The 18,821-nt window shown below is 41.8% G+C and overlaps 1 protein-coding gene across 3 annotated transcripts in view; it reads left to right on the top strand.

Annotated features, from left to right (window-relative positions):
- Positions 1-18,821, top strand: part of LOC114674469 (uncharacterized) — a 68,137-nt gene that overhangs the window by 16,536 nt on the left and 32,780 nt on the right. Inside the window, exon 3 of one of the 3 annotated variants that reach the window (XR_013411736.1) lies at positions 13,332-13,996. The exons of the other annotated variants lie outside the window; for them this stretch is intronic. The gene's annotated coding sequence lies outside the window, so the exon portion shown is untranslated. Of the gene's footprint in view, positions 1-13,331; positions 13,997-18,821 lie in introns of those variants that run through there. 3 annotated transcript variants of the gene reach the window in all.

Here is an 18,821-nt window from a genome sequence, read left to right as displayed (position 1 = left end):
CTAGTTCTGACAACTGGTGCTTCTGAATGTTTAGGTGTGGTGCTCAGAAATGCAGTCCCTCTCCTGTGATCTCCCACATTTGATTATTTCTGTGCCCTTTGATTTGGGCCTCTCAGCTTGGATTCCTGGTTGCCATACTGGGGATTTTTTTTTTATTTTTATTTTTTAATTATACTTTAAGTTCTAGGGTACATGTGCATAACGTGCAGGTTTGTTACATATGTATACTTGTGCCAGGTTGGCGTGCTGCACCCATCAACTCATCAGCACCCATCAACTCGTCATTTACATCAGGTATAACTCCCAATGCAATCCCTCCGCCCTACCCCTCCCCATGATAGGCCCCGGTGTATGATGTTCCCCTTCCCAAGTCCAAGTGATGTCATTGTTCAGTTCCCACCTATGAGTGAGAACATGCGGTATTTGGTTTTCTGTTCTTGTCATAGTTTGCTGAGAATGATGGTTTCCAGCTGCATCCATGTCCCTACAAAGAACACAAACTCATCCTTTTTTATGGCTGCATAGTATTCCATGGTGTATATGTGCCACATTTTCTTAATCCACTCTGTCACTGATGGATATTTGGGTTGATTCCAAGTCTTTGCTATTGTGAATAGTGCCGCAATAAACATACGTGTGCATGTGTCTTTATAGCAGCATGATTTATAATCCTTTGGGTATATACCCAGTAATGGGATGGCTGGGTCATATGGTACATCTAGTTCTAGATCCTTGAGGAATCGCCATACTGTTTTCCATAATGGTTGAACTAGTTTACAATCCCACCAACAGTGTAAAAATGTTCCTATTTCTCCACATCCTCTCCAGCACCTGTTGTTTCCTGACTTTTTAATGCTTGCCATTCTAACTGGTGTGAGATGGTATCTCATTGTGGTTTTGATTTGCATTTCTCAAATGACCAGTGATGATGAGCATTTTTTCATGTGTCTGTTGGCTGTATGAATGTCTTTTTTTTTGAGAAGTGTCTGTTTATATTCTTCACCCACTTTTTGATGGGGTTGTTTGTTTTTTCTTGTAAATTTGTTTGAGTTCTTTGTAGGTTCTGGATATTAGCCCTTTGTCACATGAGTAGATTGCAAAAATTTTCTCCCATTCTGTAGGTTGCCTGTTCACTCTGATGGTAGTTTCTTTTGCTGTGCAGAAGCTCTTTAGTTTAATTACATCCCATTTGTCAATTTTGGCTTTTGTTGCCGTTGCTTTTGGTGTTTTAGACATGAAGTCCTTGCCCATGCCTATGTCTTGAATGGTATTACCTAGGTTTTGTTCTAGGGTTTTTATGGTATTGGGTCTAACATTTAAGTCTGTAATCCATCTTGAATTAATTTTCATATAAGGAGTAAGGAAAGGATTCAGTTTCAGCTTTCTACTTATGGCTAGCCAATTTTCCCAGCACCATTTATTAAATAGGGAATCCTTTCCCCATTTCTTGTTTTTCTGAGGTTTGTCAAAGATCGGATGGCTATAGATGTGTGGTATTATTTTTAAGGACTCTGTTCTGTTCCATTGGTCTATATCTCTGTTTTGGTACCAGTACCATGGTGTTTTGGTTACTGTAGCCTTGTAGTATAGTTTGAAGTCAGGTAGCGTGATGCCTCCAGCTTTGTTCTTTTGACTTAGGATTGTCTTGGAGATGCGGGCTCTTTTTTGGTTCCATATGAACTTTAAAGCAGTTTTTTCCAATTCTGTGAAGAAAGTCATTGGTAGCTTGATGGGGTTGGCATTGAATCTATAAATTACCTTGGGTAGTATGGCCATTTTCACAATATTGATTCTTCCTATCCATGAGCATCGTATTTTCTTCCATTTATTTGTGTCCTCTTTTATTTCACTGAGTAGTGGTTTGTAGTTCTCCTTGAAGAGGTCCTTTACGTCCCTTGTAAGTTGGATTCCTAGGTATTTTCTTCTCTTTGAAGCAATTGTGAATGGTAGTTCATTCATGATTTGGCTCTCTGTTTGTCTGTTACTGGTGTATAAGAATGCTTGTGATTTTTGCACATTAACTTTGTATCCTGAGACTTTGCTGAAGTTTCTTATCAGGTTAAGGAGATTTTGAGCTGAGACAATGGGGTTTTCTAAATATACAATCATGTCATCTGCAAACAGGGACAATTTGACTTCTTCTTTTCCTAACTGAATACCCTTGATTTCTTTCTCTTGCCTGATTGCCCTAGCCAGAACTTCCAACACTATGTTGAATAAGAGTGGTGAGAGAGGGCATCCCCGTCTTGTGCCAGTTTTCAAAGGGAATTTTTCCAGTTTTTGCCCATTCAGTATGATATTGGCTGTGGGTTTGTCATAAATAGCTCTTATTATTTTGAGGTACGTTCCATCAATACCGAATTTATTCAGAGTTTTTAGCATGAAGGGCTGTTGAATTTTGTCAAAGGCCTTTACTGCATCTGTTGAAATAATCGTGTGTTTTTTGTCTTTGGTTCTGTTTATATGCTGGATTACATTTATTGATTTGTGTATGTTGAACCAGCCTTGCATCCCAGGGATGAAGCCCACTTGATCATGGTGGATAAGCTTTTTGATGTGCTGCTGGATCCTGTTTGCCAGCATTTTATTGAGGATTTTTGCATCGATGTTCATCAGGGATATTGGTCTAAAATTCTCTTTTTTTGTTGCATCTCTGCCAGGCTTTGGTATCAGGATGATGTTGGCCTCATAAAATGAGTTAGGGAGGATTCCCTCTTGTTCTATTAATTGGAATAGTTTCAGAAGGAATGGTACCAGCTCCTCCTTGTACCTCTGGTAGAATTCAGCTGTGAATCCATCTGGTCCTGGACTTTTTTTGGTTGGTAGGCTATTAATTATTGCCTCAATTTCAGAGCCTGCTATTGGTCTATTCAGGAATTCTGCTTCTTCCTGGTTTAGTCTTGGGAGAGTGTAAGTGTCCAGGAAATTATCCATTTCTTCTAGGTTTTCTAGTTTATTTGCGTAGAGGTGTTTATAGTATTCTCTGATGGTACTTTGTATTTCTGTGGGGTCGGTGGTGATATCTCCTTTATCATTTTTTTATTGCATCTATTTGATTCTTCTCTCTTTTCTTCTTTATTAGTCTTGCTAGCAGTCTATCAGTTTTGTTGATCTTTTCAAAAAACCAACTCCTGGATTCTTTTTTGGAGGGTTTTTTGTGTCTCTATCTCCTTCAGTTCTGCTCTGATCTTAGTTATTTCTTGCCTTCTGCTAGCTTTTGAATGTGTTTGCTCTTGCTTCTCTAGTTCTTTTAATTGTGATGTTAGAGTGTCAACTTTAGATCTTTCCAGCTTTCTCTTGTGGGCATTTAGTGCTATAAATTTCCCTCTACACACTGCTTTAAATGTGTCCCAGAGATTCTGGTATGTTGTATCTTTGTTCTCATTGGTTTCAAAGAACATCTTTATTTCTGCCTTCATTTCGTTATGTACCCGGTAGTCATTCAGGAGCAGGTTGTTCAGTTTCCATGTAGTTGAGCGGTTTTGATTGAGTTTCTTAGTCCTGAGTTCTAGTTTGATTGCACTGTGGTCTGAGAGACAGTTTGTTATAATTTCTGTTCTTTCACATTTGCTGAGGAGTGCTTTACTTCCAATTATGTGGTCAATTTTGGAATAAGTGTGATGTGGTGTTGAGTAGAATGTATATTCTGTTGATTTGGGGTGGAGAGTTCTGTAGATGTCTATTAGGTCTGCTTGGTGCAGAGTTGAGTTCAATTCCTGGATATCCTTGTTAACTTTCTGTCTCATTGATCTGCCTAATGTTGACAGTGGGGTGTTGAAGTCTCCCATTATTATTGTATGGGAGTCTAAGTCTCTTTGTAAGTCTCTAAGGACTTGCTTTATGAATCTGGGTGCTCCTGTATTGGGTGCATATATATTTAGGATAGTTAGCTCTTCCTGTTGAATTGATCCCTTTACCATTATGTAATGGCCTTCTTTGTCTCTTTTGATCTTTGATGGTTTAAAGTCTGTTTTATCAGAGACTAGTATTGCAACCCCTGCTTTTTTTGTTCTCCATTTGCTTGGTAGATTTTCCTCCATCCCTTTATTTTGAGTCTATGTATGTCTCTGCATGTTAGATGGGTCTCCTGAATACAGCAGACTGATGGGTCTTGACTCTTTATCCAGTTTGCCAGTCTATGTCTTTTAATTGGAGCATTTAGTCCATTTACATTTAAGGTTAATATTGTTATGTGTGAACTTGATCCTGCCATTATGATATTAACTGGTTATTTTGCTCGTTAGTTGATGCAGTTTCTTCCTAGCCTCGATGACCTGTACATTTTGGCATATTTTTGCAATGGCTGGTACTGGTTGTTCCTTTCCATGTTTAGTGCTTCCTTCAGGATCTCTTGTAAGGCAGGTCTGGTGGTGACTAAATCTCTAAGCATTTGCTTATCTGTAAAGGATTTTATTTCTCCTTCACTTATGAAACTTAGTTTGGCTGGATATGAAATTCTGGGTTTAAAATTCTTTTCTTTAAGAATGTTGAATATTGGCCCCCACTCTCTTCTGGCTTGGAGAGTTTCTGCCGAGAGATCTGCTGTTAGTCTGATGGGCTTCCCTTTGTGGGTAACCCGACCTTTCTCTCTGGCTGCCCTTAAGATTTTTTCCTTCATTTCAACTTTGGTGAATCTGGCAATTATGTGTCTTGGAGTTGCTCTTCTCGAGGAGTATCTTTGTGGTGTTCTCTGTATTTGCTGAATTTGAATGTTGGCCTGCCCTACTAGGTTGGGGAAGTTCTCCTGGATGATATCCTGAAGAGTGTTTTCCAACTTGGTTCCATTTTCCCCCTCACTTTCAGGCACCCCAATCAGACGTAGATATGGTCTTTTTACATAAGCCCATACTTCTTGCAGGCTTTGTTCATTTCTTTTTCTTCTTTTTTCTTTAGGTTTCTCTTCTCGCTTCATTTCATTCATTTGATCCTCAATCGCTGATACTCTTTCTTCCAGTTGATCGAGTTGGTTACTGAAGCTTGTGTATTTGTCACGTATTTCTCGTGTCATTGTTTTCATCTCTGTCAATTCGTTTATGGCCTTCTCTGCATTAATTATTCTAGTTATCAATTCTTTTTCTCTTTTTTCAAGATTTTTAGTTTCTTTGTACTGGGTACGTAATTCCTCCTTTAGCTCTGAGAAGTTTGATGGACTGGAGCCTTCTCTCATCTCGTCAAAGTCATTCTCCGTCCAGCTTTGATCCATTGCTGGCGATGAGCTGCGCTCCTTTGCTGGGGGAGATGCGCTCTTATTTTTTGAATTTCCAGCTTTTCTGCCCTGCTTTTTCCCCATCTTTGTGGTTTTATCTGCCTCTGGTCTTTGATGATGGTGACGTACTGATGGGGTTTTGGTGTGGGTGTCCTTCCTGTTTTTTAGTTTTCCTTCTAACAGTTAGGACCCTCAGCTGTAGGTCTGTTGGAGATTGCTTGAGGTCCACTCCAGACCCTGTTTGCCTGGGTATCAGCAGCAGAGGCTGCAGAAGATAGAATATTGCTGAACAGCGAGTGAACCTGTCTGATTCTTGCTTTGGAAGCTTCCTCTCAGGGGTGTACTCCACCGTGTGATGTGTGGGGTGTTGGTCTGCCCCTAGTGGGGGATGTCTCCCAGTTAGGCTACTCAGGGGTCAGGGACCCACTTGAGCAGGCAGTCTGTCCGTTCTCAGATCTCAACCTCCGTGTTGGGAGGTCCACCGCTCTCTTCAAAGCTGTCAGACAGAGTCGTTTGCGTCTGCAGAGGTTTCAGCTGCTTTTTTGTTGTTGTTGTTGTTGTTGTTGTTTAGCTGTGCCCTGTCCCCAGCGGTGGAGTCTACAGAGACAGGCAGGACTCCTTGAGCTGCTGTGAGCTCCACCCAGTTCGAGCTTCCCAGCCCCTTTTTTTATCTACTTAAGCCTCAGCAATGGCGGACGCCCCTCCCCTAGCCTTGCTGCTGCCTTGCCGCGAGATCGCAGACTGCTTTGCTAGCAATGAGGGAGGCTCCATGGGGGTGGGACCCTCCCAGCCAGGTGTGGGATATAATCTCCTGGTGTGCCTGTTTGCTAAGATCCTTGGTAGAGCGCAGTATTGGGGTGGGAGTTACCCGATTTTCCAGGTGTTGTGTGTCTCCGTTCCCCTGGCTAGGAAAAGGGATTCCCTTCCCCCTTGTGCTTCCCAGGTGAGGCGATGCCCCACCCTGCTTCAGCTCTTGCTGGTCGGGCTGCAGCAGCTGAGCAGCACCGACTGTCCCGCACTCCCTAGTGAGATGAACCCAGTACATCAGTTGAAAATGCAGAAATCACCTGTCTTCTGTGTCGCTCGCGCTGGGAGTTGGAGACTGGAGCTGTTCCTATTCGGCCATCTTGCTCCCGGGCCGCAGTAGGCATCTTGACTATAATACTAACAACAAAGATAATCATAACAATAGCTAACAGTTATGGTATATGTAATATATGCCTTGGTCTGAGCTAAACGTCTTGCAATGCATTATCTCATTTAATGTTTTAATTCCGTTCTGTAGATGAGTAGTAAACTGAGGCTCAGGGAGCTGAAATGATCCTCAGAGTCACATGACTGATAAATACTGCAGCTGAGACCTAAGCCCAGAGTACCCTTGACTTTGGGTCACATGAGCTCAGTTTTTTTTCTCCCCATGCATGTCTTCAGACTCCTCTGTCCAGCGCTGTGTCAACCCTGTCTCCCCTCTTCCTCTTTCCTTAGGCTAGCACAGGTCCTTTTACTGACTGAGATCTAAAAACTTTTATTTAAATCCCCTGTCACTACCATGAACCTACAGTAAATCCTAGTGGGAGAAAGATACTTGAACATTCAGTCATAAACAATGCAAACTTCCTGCTCTGGGATGAGAAATGGATAAAATTGGTACCACAGACATTTTAAGTTCCAAATATCACTCTAGTTAAAACTTTCCCCTTTATAAGTAGAAGTAGTGATGTTTAATAAACATTTAAGTCACTCATCAAACTCCTCATAATTCTAAAAAATAGGGGTAATTGTATTTTTTTATTCCAAACTTTTTTTTTCAAAATAAGAAACATATTTTTCTATAAACTGTTATTTCCTCTTTACTCACAGTAACTGTCCTAGCAGTTGAGTTTCAGGACAACTTAATTTCTTTTCTTCCTCCCTCCCCCTTTTCTCTAGCTCCCTCCTCCCTTCCTACCTTCCTCCTCCCTCCTTCTCTGTCTTCCTTTCTTTTAATATTTTCTAATCACCAATTTCGTGCTAAATTTATTATAATAACAAAAAGAGCCAAGATTTCTCCTTTCGATGGGCTTGCATCTGGTTTTCTACAACAAAATAAAGTTCTTAATTTCTGTAAGAGCTTTGTCCATGTGAAAAGAGATGAGGACCACAAAGTAGCTCACAACATGAGTATGAGGAAATTTCACAAATCTCCCCAGCAAAGCAACTTGCTTCCAGATATCACGTATGTGGGATTCAAATTTGAACCATACGAAAGGAGAAATTTTATTTTTTGTGCACAAACAAATATATACTTTTGAATAAATGGAAAGTAATAATACAAAATTTGTTAGTGGGATAAAAGGAGTAGAGATCGAGGAAGAAATCAGATGGAGGTAGCATAGAGACTGGATCTTCACTGTGACGAGGGGACCCTACTGGGATGGAACATAAGTGTCCGATGGCAGGAGGTAATGATGGATCACTCAGCTCAGTGCTATCCATGCACCAATTGCCATACTCTGTTAGGTGTGAAAGGGCCAGGGTAGAGATGAGAAGTAAATGTAATTGTCTTTAGGTCTTTTGCCATCACAAGGTACATATTGCTGGGATAAAGAGACCAGTTCTCCTCCTACTCATTCCCTCCTCTATTTTATCCCGGGCCATGTGGCTTTCCTGGAAGCGGGGAAGCCGTGAGTCATTGGTTAGCATGGCCTGTGGACACGGATAAACAGAACTCTGCCTGCCCTCCAGAGAGTGACTGGAATGAGGGAAGAAATTTCTGCCAGGAGCAGGTGGAGACGGAGTTAGCAGGCACAGGACAATTTATTATCAAGGTGCTTTAGTGGCCTGAGAGCAAGGGTTCCCAGGAGCCAGGATAGATTCTAATTTGTTCCGTGTTTGTGTATGTTTGTGTTTGGGAGGACATGTGTGCTGTCATGGAGCTGATCCTCCCTTCAAGGACACCTGCTCTTCCAGTGCGTGTGTTCACTCAAGAACAGGAAAAAAAAACAGTGGAGTGTGAGGGTGGGAGTGGGACAGATGTGGGAAAAGTCTCCCCACAGGGTGTAGGTAATGAAAGGGCCATAGTCCCTATAGAATTAAAAAACAATAATCAACTAAAAGTTGTTTTGCTTTTTATTATCACCATACACCACCAATTCTGAGCCACTCTTCCCACCAGGGTGCCATGCCACTGAAACCACACGGAGCCTGCAGGCACCCATGGGGCAGGTAACCCCTGCAGGCCAGACTGGTTCCCTGACCCCCTTCCCACACTGAAACCCCCACCCCCATTACTGGCCCCATGGGATGTGAAGATTTACAAAGCACAAACACCAATGACTAAGGACACACTTGTTGTAAAGACAATTAATATTTTATGAAATAAATTAATACTTAATATAAAATAGTTTAATACTCTATTTTATTAAATAATCATTTAACAGTTGTTTTCTCTCCCAAGGCTGAGTTTCTTCATTTTTCTTTCACTCAAGAAGTTTGCACTGAGTTCCTACAATGTGCCAGGCCAGGTGCTGGGCATGGGTGGTACCACACAGCAGACCAGACAGTGACAGGAGGCCGACCTTCCAGAGCCAGAAACAGGCAGGGGGCAAGTGAGCAATGCACAAACAAGATGGTTTTAGCTGGTGTGAGCTATCATGAAGGGGCACATTTTGGGTCATGAGATAGAAAGTGATGGGCAGGAGCGGGTCTGTGTTGTATAAAGGTGATCAAGGCTGGCCTCCCAGAGGAGATGTTGTTTGGGCTGAGATTTGGTGTTTGGGAAGGAGCCAGCTATGGCAGAAAAAACAGCAAATGCCAAGACCGGCAGGCAGAAACAAGTCGGGCCTATTAGAGGAAATGAAGGAAGGCTTGTGTGACTGGCAATAAGGGGGAGTCCTTTTGGGGAAGAGGCTGAAGGGATGCAGAGGCCAGGTGCAGTCAGTCTTGTAGGATCATCAGACTGAGTTTGCATTGGGTAAGCCATGAGAAATACACCTTTGACCACTCCCCCCTTATCATCCTAATTTGCACAACTGCTTGTTTTGTGTTGTGTCTTTCGTGTTTGCTAGCTTCTGCTGACTCTCCTTCCCAGCACTCCAGTCTCCCCACCTCCTCTGCACTTGCTTGCACCACCTTCACTCTGTTCATGCACCTTCGAATGTCTTTTCCTTGACACCCAATTCCCCAACATGGCATCCTCTTCACGCTGCAGCCTTGTCGTCTAATGAGAAAGGAAAGTTTGAATGGTTCTGACCACGAGCAATTGTCAGAACTCACACCCATTGTTCAGGTTGGAGGAGATAAACCAAATTAACCTGTGCCTTCCTTTTCTCATAAATGGAATTTCTTATCTTGGACTTTTTCTTGAGTCTTCCTGGGGAAAGATACAAGCCTGTGAATGAGAAGGAAGGAGAATGAAGAAAGATTAGGAGCCGTTGAGGCCTGGGAGAGTTCAGAGAGAAGGGTAAATGTCAGTCTGTGATTCCCTTTCCTGACCTCTGTGCTGAGAGGAGTTATCTCTCTCCACCAAGTATATTTCTCTTTTCAGTCTTCAACAAAGTCTTCTTGGACCTTTGTCTGCAGATCTGAGAAACAAACAAACAAACAAACAAAAACAAACAAACAAAAAACAGCCGTTTAAGAATTTAAAATGTAAACTCACTTGGGCTGGAGAAAGCCTGGTTATCCTCTGATTTAAGAATAAAAATGCCAGTGTATATCTACATTTTCTCTCTCTCCCTCTCGACGCACGTGCGCGCGCACACACACACACACACACACACACACGCACACAATTTGCCAATAGTTGGAGATAATTGGCTGCTGGATTCCACTCTGACACACAGAATAGGTCAGGTGGATTCTACCTTTTTACTAAAGTAGAGGATGACTTCTATGGAATCCCTGCTTTAGTTTTTCCTCCTTCTTTTTTTTTTTTTTTTCAAAAAGAAGAATACAAATTGCAGGAAAAATGCAGCAAGTTGTAGCAATAAGTGGATAGTGTCCTGGAGGACAGGAAAGGCAGATACATCTGGACCTCTTGCCTAGAAGCATTACATGCCTTTATTTTATTTTAGAAAGAAAAAGATGATGTCATTTCAGGTTTTTATAGCAAGGAGGGTACAATTAAGGCCCAGATTTTTCTGGGTTCCCTTGAGGGAGATGGCAGAGTTTGGTTCCTTAGGTACGATGTCTCAGATATATTTGTTTTCAGCTACTGTGATGGTTGGAGAAGCGCCTTGTATCTTCCAAATTTCTGTTGAGGATCTAAGTCAAATAAAGTACAATTCCCCTAGAGATGACACTGGAGACTCAAGAGCAAATATATTCTTTGCTCTTCAAAATGTGATTTGTGAATCTGTCAATATGTCATAGTCAATCACTAAGTAGTTATTGATCAATCACTCAGCTTTGGATCCAGATAGGGCAAGTGCTTTGGATAAGGATAAGACAGAATCCTTATCTTTTTGGGGGAAATGAAGACACATCTTTGATGGGTTAAGAATTGTTTTATTTCAAATAACAGAAAACCCAATCCTAACTGACTACATCAAAAATAAAGTTATCGGTTCATATAAGTTGAAAAATTCAGGGATGGGATGTGTATCAGTTATTGATGAATAATAAATCACCTCAACATACAGTAGCTTAAAACAACTGTTTATTTTGCACAAAATCTGCAAGCCAGCAATTTAGGCTGGGCTCAGTTGAATGTTTCTTCTGGTCTGAGCTGGGCTCCCTTATTGATCTGCAGTTAGCTGTGGGTCAGCTAGGCAACACTGCTTCTGGCTATTGGCTGGGATGCCTTGGCTCTCATCCACATTGTCTCTCATCCTCCAGCAGGCTTGCCTAGGTTTTTCTACATGGTGCAGGCTTCTGACATCAAAAGTGCACACCATCACTTCCACTGGAATGCATTGGTCAAAGCAAGTTACAAGACCAGCCCATACTCAAGGAGTAGGAAGTAGTTTCCATCTCTTAATGTTCTCAATGGGAGAATCTGCAAAGTCACATTACAAAGGGTTTGGATAACGGAAAGTGTGAAAACTTGTCTATATTTTTTTCCCAACCAATGCCAGCTTTAGGCATGGTTCTCTGTGGGGCTTGAACAATGTCATCCTTCTACTCTACTGACTTCAGCCTCAGGCTCCTCATATATCCGCAATGGTTGCAGCAGTTCCAGCCCTCACATTCAAGCCTAGTGAGAAAGGACAGTCCATACAATCACTTTCCTAGAAAGTCTCATTGACTCTAACTGGATCATTTGCCTATAATTAAACAGATCTCTCTGCCCTAGGGATACAGTATATTAATTGGTCTAGGCTTGGTCACATGTTCCACCCTTGCCCCAGAGATGGAGCTCCACCAGAAGTGGAGAGTGTGAGGCTTTAAGTGTGAGAGTGAAGGAACCTCAGGTGCAAATGGGTGGCTTTGCCAGAAGGGGTAATGGATGCTACTTGCGATAGTCATAATGGTGGAATGACAGAGGACGTCTGCAACCCCACAACAGAACACACTGCATTTGTTACAGCTCTATTTGCTGCTTCCATGTGATAAAGCAGTAGGTTTGAAGTTCTATGAAGCCTGATTTGAATCCAGATCTTCAGATACCAAGCCCTGCATTTTGGCCTGAATTATCTTTCTCAGCATAAAGCATAATTCTTACATGATATAAGAAATGGATAGCCCTGCCTGGAAGGGCTTTTACTTTGTAATAGAAATATCACCCTGATTGATGGCAGCGTTGGCTCTTCGTGATCATCTTCTATGTGTTGAGGGATCAATACACTTTCAAATACTAGCCCATTCACCAGAGCATTATCTCCCCAAACTTCTTTGTCCCTGCTTATATTTGTCAACTTTACAATCCTTTTATTACAGCAAAAGCTTTGGGAAGCCACAAATAAAAGCAGGGATTATAAAAGGATTCTTATTAAAGCATGCTTTCTTTGAGGTACAGAGTACAATGTCCTCCGTTCTCCCCTTGTGAAAAGATGTATTTTCTTGTTTAATTAGAATAGACCTCCATTCCATTAGAAGAGGACAAGTAGGGCAGCAGGGTTGAGACTGCAGGACCCAGGAAAAAAAGGCTTATTTATTTCAGCTGCCATCAACTTTAAGAGTGTATTGCAACTTTGTGAAATATTCTATCATATTTGGGAATGGATGAATACATGTAAACACCACCCCTTCCCCGATACAGAGTAATTGGTTGTAGTCTCCATTTTTGTTGTTGTTTTTTTGTTGTTGGTACTCTGCAATTAAAGCCTGTGTTGGAGAAATGCAAAGCCAAGTGCATCAATTAGGGTCCTAGCAAGAAACAGATGGCACACTCAATTTGGATAATTTGAGGGGAGCTTAGTAAAGGGGCTTTTTGCAAAGATGTGAGCAGGATTAAAGGAAACCACAAGGGACTGTGCTGTCCCAGACTAAGCAACCGTGGGGAACTGTCTCACTTAGAGCAGGCGTTGGCAAACTAGGGCCCATGGGTCAAATCTGGCCCAGTACCTGTTTCTGAAAATAAAGTTTTATTGAAACACAGCTGTGCCCATTTGTTTACATATTGTCTATGACTGCCCACATATTTCAAAAGCAGAATTGAATACTTGCATCAGAAACTGTTTGGCCTACAAAGCCTAAAATATTTATTCTCTAGGCCTTTACAAAGGAAGTTTGCATCAAGGCCAGGACAAGGGTAAGGCAAGTGAGGTGTCCAGGGTGCAAAATTTAAGAAAGGATGAACTCTCGGGCCCTGCACTTGCACAACTCTGAGGGTAACCTTGGCTTCCTAGGCACTTTGCTTGCCACCCCATAGTCCGGGCCTTGTTTGACAATCCCTGACCTAGAGAGTAGCTATAAAGAGAATGCTGCTTGACAAGGGCGGTGGCTTTGCCAAGAGAGATGCTGCCAACACTTGACAACTCTGCAGATAGATATATGGAGAACAAAACCCACAGCCTTCATCATGTCCTGCTTTCCAAGCCTCCTGGAGGCACAGGGTGAGGGAGGCAGTTGATTGGGTCCATAAAGGTCCACCTCTTGGGGAACAGAATAGGGTTATAGTAGGGTTCTCTAGAGGGATGGAACTAATAGGATAGATGTATATATAAAAGGGAGTTTATTAACGAGTATTGACTCACGGTCACAGGATGAGGTCCCGCAATAGGCCGTCTTCAAGCTGAGGATCAAGGAAGCCAGAACTGAAGAACTTGGAGCCTGATGTTCGAGGGCAGGCAGGAAGCATCCAGAACGGGAGAAAGATGTGGGCCAGAAGACTAAACGAGTCTAGTCTTTTCATGTTCTTTGCCTGCTTTTATTGTGGTCACGCTGGCAGCTGATTAAATTTGCCCACCCAGAATGAGGGTGGGTCTGCCTTCCCCAGTCCACTGACTCAAATGTTAATCTCCCTTGGCAACACCCTCACAGACACACCCAGGAACAATAATTTGCATCCTTCAATCCAATCAAATTGGCACTCAATATTAACCATCATAAAGTGGAGAAGGGTGGAGAGAGTATCCATGGAGCGAACTAAAATAACCTGCTCTAAGCTCCAAGGCACGCCAGCCACTATAGAATCACAGCCTGGAGCTGGTAAGGATGACCGTGATCATTTGGCCCAAAGAAACTGCATTAAAAATAGAATACAAGGAAGAAGGCTGGTGGCTCATTTATTCAGACACTTACTTTACCATTCAGAAGTAGGAAATCCATCCCAAGTCTGAGTTACATAAAAACAGAGTGAACTCTGAATTTCTCCATAATGCACATCACAGTTATTATTAAATGATGATTCTCTGATTATTTAAAGTCTGTTTTCTCTACTGTTGGCTCTACAGTTCATTGGTCTATGCCCAGCACCCAAACCAGTGCTTGGCACATAGTAATTGTTCAGGAAATATTTGTTGAGGGCCAGATGTGGTGGCTCATGCCTGTAACCCAGCACTTTGGGAGGCTGAGGTGGGAGGATTGCTTGAGCCCAGGAGTTTGAGACCACTCTGGGTAACATAGGGAGATTCCATCTCTTTAAAAAAATTTAAAAAATAAATATTGTTGAATGAGCTAATTGGATAAAGAAAGATATGTGAAAGATATGTGAAAGATATATACCTCGAACCTAAAGGTAGCACAGTATGTCTGTGGAAGGGGAAATGGGAAAATGGCAAACAGGAAAAGTAATTATGTGGAAGTCCTTCTATCAGAAGTAATTGGGACAAATAGGTAGGGTTTGAATTCAGAAATGATTAAAAATGATCCATACTTTAAATATTTCATTTTATTTTAACACAAAACCTATACATTGTTTTGGGGTATCGTTTTGACAATCATTTGATATATGACTTAGGCTTTTAAAAAACATGATTACATTCCATTGCTAAGACTTCTAGATGGCCTTTCTTATATAAATCACACTCACAATGCATTGTCCATGAATTTCAATTTGTTTCTTTAACACAGAATGTGAAGCCTTGGGAAACTAAAAGAGCATTCTGAGGGCAGGTTCCATATAGATCATAACTTTTCTCAATTTTTTTGTTACAGATCTGCCAACACTCTTTTTAATAACTTGCTTTTATCAAATCTTCCCAAAGCATTCTATCCAGTCTTCACAGAAATATCTGTTTTTTTTCTGACTCACATTGCATTAATGTGCATAATGACAATAAGAAATACAATGAGAATAAACAGGCCTGGGAATGAACCTAATAGACTCTTAGTAAACATAGCACTCAATGATGGGAGAGCAGGACCCTGGACATGCTGGACAGTAGCCTACTTGCCATGAGCCTTCAACCTGCATTAGAAGTGTGTTTTATAGGAAAAAGGGAGAACTTTGGTTTGTTTAGCGAACTGGTTAAAAGGAGGTTATTTAGTTGAGATTCTTCCATATGCAAACTAGGAGACAATGTTTTTAAGATCATACTATAAGGTCAATCCTGCAACTACTGACTTTTGCCTTTCTATCTTGCAAAAACAATCACATGAAAGATGAACTCAGGCCAGGCGTGTGGCTCACACCTGTAATACCAGCACTTTGACAGACCAACGTGGGAAGATTGCTTGATCCCAGGAGTTAGAGACCAGATTGGGCAACATAGGGAGACCCTGTTTCTGGAAAAAAAAAAAAAATTAAATTTGCTGGGTGGAGTAACATGCACCTGTGGTTCTAGCTACTTGGGAGGCTGAGGTAGGAGGATCACTTGAACCCAGGAGGCTGAGGCTGCAGTGAGCAGTGATTGTGCCATGCACTCCAGCCTGGGCAATGCAGCAAGACCCTTTCTCCAAAAAAAAAAAAAAAAAACACCTCAAAATGGACAGTGGAGTTCCTTACAGTTGACGTCATTGAGGGTTATCATTGTGAACTTTCTCTGGTGGTTTCTGCCCCCAGCAAAGACCCAATGTCGTCATCTGCTGGCAACTGCATGTACTTGTTTTTCCTTGGCCTGATTTTTACCCAATAACTTGGATTCTTCCTGAGTGGTGGGGGAAGAGGAGTGTGAGTACAGAGCTAGATATTCCAATCTGAGTATACCCAAGGGCAGGTAATGGCGCTCCAGTCCTCTTTTGGAGGAAGAGTTCTGCATTGAAGAAAGATCAGTCATTACAAGCCCTGTGCTCCACACCTAGCCCTTCCACTTACAAACTTTGTGATCTTGCGCAGGACACTTAAACTGCTTTGTCAGTATTAAATTATCTGTAAATAGTAATTTATAAATACATAATAAATAATAGCCATTCCTTACCTTTCTCATAGGAATGCTGTGAGTCTCAAGTGAAAAAGATGCAGTGTAGAAATGTTAACTGTTTCCCTTCCTACCACTTCCTAGCATCTGGAAGAGTCGGGATGGGCTCAGTTATGCTACAGTAGCAAGCAACCATCATAATTCAGGGGCTCAAAATAACACAAAGCTTTTATCACTCTCATTATGTGTCTGTCATAGGTTGGTGGGGGTCTTTGGTGAGCATATTCACTCACTATGGAACACAGGTTTATGATGCAACCACCATCTTGAATATTGGCAATTTTCATGGCAGAGGAAAGAGAGACAGCTCTGTAAGGTGTCCACAAGCAATTAAATATTTGATCTGAAAATGAAACATGAAACTTCTGCAGGCAATTCATTGGCCAAAGCTATTTACATGGCTCCCACCTACTTCTAAGCAGGGCAGGAAGTATAATCCTTCACATACCTCAGAGACTAAAAACTGGAGATACTTGGTGAACAGCACTAATGACTACCACACCACCCTTTTATCTCATCTTGATTTCCTTCCCTTTTTCCTTTTTTTTTTTTTAAGAGAAAATAGAGTACAGTGAAAGTGTAAACTTTGAATCCAAGCCAAATACCATTTCTGTTACCCAGCAGTGTGGGTGACTTTGGGCATATCACTTAAACCTGTCGTCAGTTACCTTATCTTAAAAAGGTGCTTGTTGTAAAGATTAAATGAAGGAATATATGGAAAACCTCCAAGAACAGGGTAGAAACTTAACAAGTGTCTGTTTCCTTCCTTAATTCATCCGTTTCTCCCCTCTCCTTTCTCTCTATTTTACAAATTCTCTTTGGAAGAAAAAGGGGAAGATTTACGGGTCTGCTGTGGATCTGGAAAGAGAAATCTTTTCTGCTTTTACTACATCCACTACTTCCAGCCCTGTCTTCAGATAACATGAAAATGGAAGCCAGAATCAACCTTGATCACCCAAGATAATCTCAAGGTCATCTCAAGGTGTTGCAAATTGCAAGGAAATGCTTAACCAAGTAGTTGCTGGGAGATTTGCCTAAGTCACCCTTCTCTCAGTAAAAGGCGGTGTACTATCCAATAGTTCCAGTGCCTCTTAAACTTCAGTGTGTAAGACTCACTAGAGGATATTGTAAAATGTGGAGTCTTATTCTGCAGATCTAAGGTGAGGCCCAGATTCCAATGAGCTTCCAGGTGGGGCCAATGCTCCTGGTCCCTGGACCATACTTTGAATAGCAAGGTTCTAGGGGAATGAAATGAAGATTTAGGTGTTGTAGACCTAAATTAGAATCCTGGATCTGCTTCTCATGAGTGGCAAGGCTTGGACAACATACTTTTCTACTCCATCAATCTGTTTCCTCATCTGTACATCAGGCACCCTCACAGTGTTATCAGGAGGCTTCAATGAAATCATACATGTAAAAAACTTTATTAACTGGAAAGCATAGTGGAGTGTTAGCTTTTAGTGGAATCTTTTCAGCTGTAAAGCAATGGGCTCTCTCTAAACCAAAAGTGATTCTGTCCTCTCCCCCTTTTTTGCATTGCCTTACATACCAGATGCTGGAGGATGCCTCTTTCCCATATGCTGTGGTAAGCACTTCTCACTTCCAGGGAGATTGACCTTGTGTAACTGACAAGTGTCAGGGAAATGTGGGAGAGGAGCGCTAAATCTAGACCAGGTACGCGTACGTGTGGGCAGGGAGCATGACAGAGAGCTGAGGGGGTGTGTGGCCCCAAAGCTAAGCAAAGTGAGTATAAATGGTGGCCACAAAGGCATCTTAACCAAATAGAACCTGTTAAACCAGGCCATGAGCAGTGAGACCCTACTTTTTCTTATGGGATGCAGTGATAAAGAAATTACATAGTTATTTGAGAGGAACATAAATAAAGATTAATAGGTTAATGAGTTATTTTCCTTTCATTACTACACTATTGTACTTTATTATAATTGCTTTGCACTCATTTAATTAAATTTGAACTGGGGCCAACACAAGATAATTTGTTTTCCCTGTACTGAACAATGAGTATGCAGATTGGATGTACTGAAGCAGTAATCAGCCCTCTGTTTGCAACACTTTTCTACTCTGAGTAGACATTATAATTGATAATTTGATTGTTGCAGCACTCTGTGCAATATATTTTAAAGCAACATTAACATAATGGAAATTATGTTGTGAGCTTAATCTCAGCTTTTCACTGAGAGGCTATCTGGTTCCTCAGTGTAAACCAGTCAGGGTCTGACAACAGCAGGTTTCTCTCTCATTCCTTCTTTTTATCTCTCTCTCTCTCTCTCTGCCTCTCTCCCTCCTTCCTTTCTTCTTTCCTCTCTTTTCTGCTCCTTCCTCCCTCACTCCCTCCCTGCTATCTTTTGTCCCCATTCTGCCCTCCCTTTCTTCCTTTCTCTCCCATCTTTTTTCCCCTTCCCTTCTGCCCTGCTCCCTTCCCTCTGTCTTTCCTCCTTCCTTCCATAACTGCATTATTTTCTTTTCTTGCCTGTTTCTCTAGTGTATTGAAGAAAGAAAAAAGATGAAATAAGCATTGTTGTTAGCAACCATTCCCAGCTGCATTTCCTAATTTTGAGGCCTGTTCACATCCGGGACATCTGAGAAAAGCAAACAAGAGCCTTTCCTGCAAACACCTAAGTGAGAAATTATTCCTGGTGGTCAGTGTGGTAGTCAGCACCACACTTTGTATTGTTGGTCAACAAAGGGAATTAATTCACAAGGCAGTCATGAGCTCTTCAAGGGCATTGCTGCCCATTTGGGCAGATGAGGAAAAAGTCACTGGTGTTTCCTTTGTCCAAAGTCCATTCTTCCTTGGAGCCGCAAACACTTTCTTGAAAAGATGAGGCCTTTATCCTTATGAATACATTCTGCGGACTGATTCTCTTTGGCCCAAA

The sequence above is a fragment of the Macaca mulatta genome, chromosome 20 (assembly GCF_049350105.2).
Source record: "Macaca mulatta isolate MMU2019108-1 chromosome 20, T2T-MMU8v2.0, whole genome shotgun sequence".
Taxonomy (NCBI): domain Eukaryota; kingdom Metazoa; phylum Chordata; class Mammalia; order Primates; family Cercopithecidae; genus Macaca; species Macaca mulatta.
This window is presented reverse-complemented; position numbering and strand designations above follow the sequence as displayed.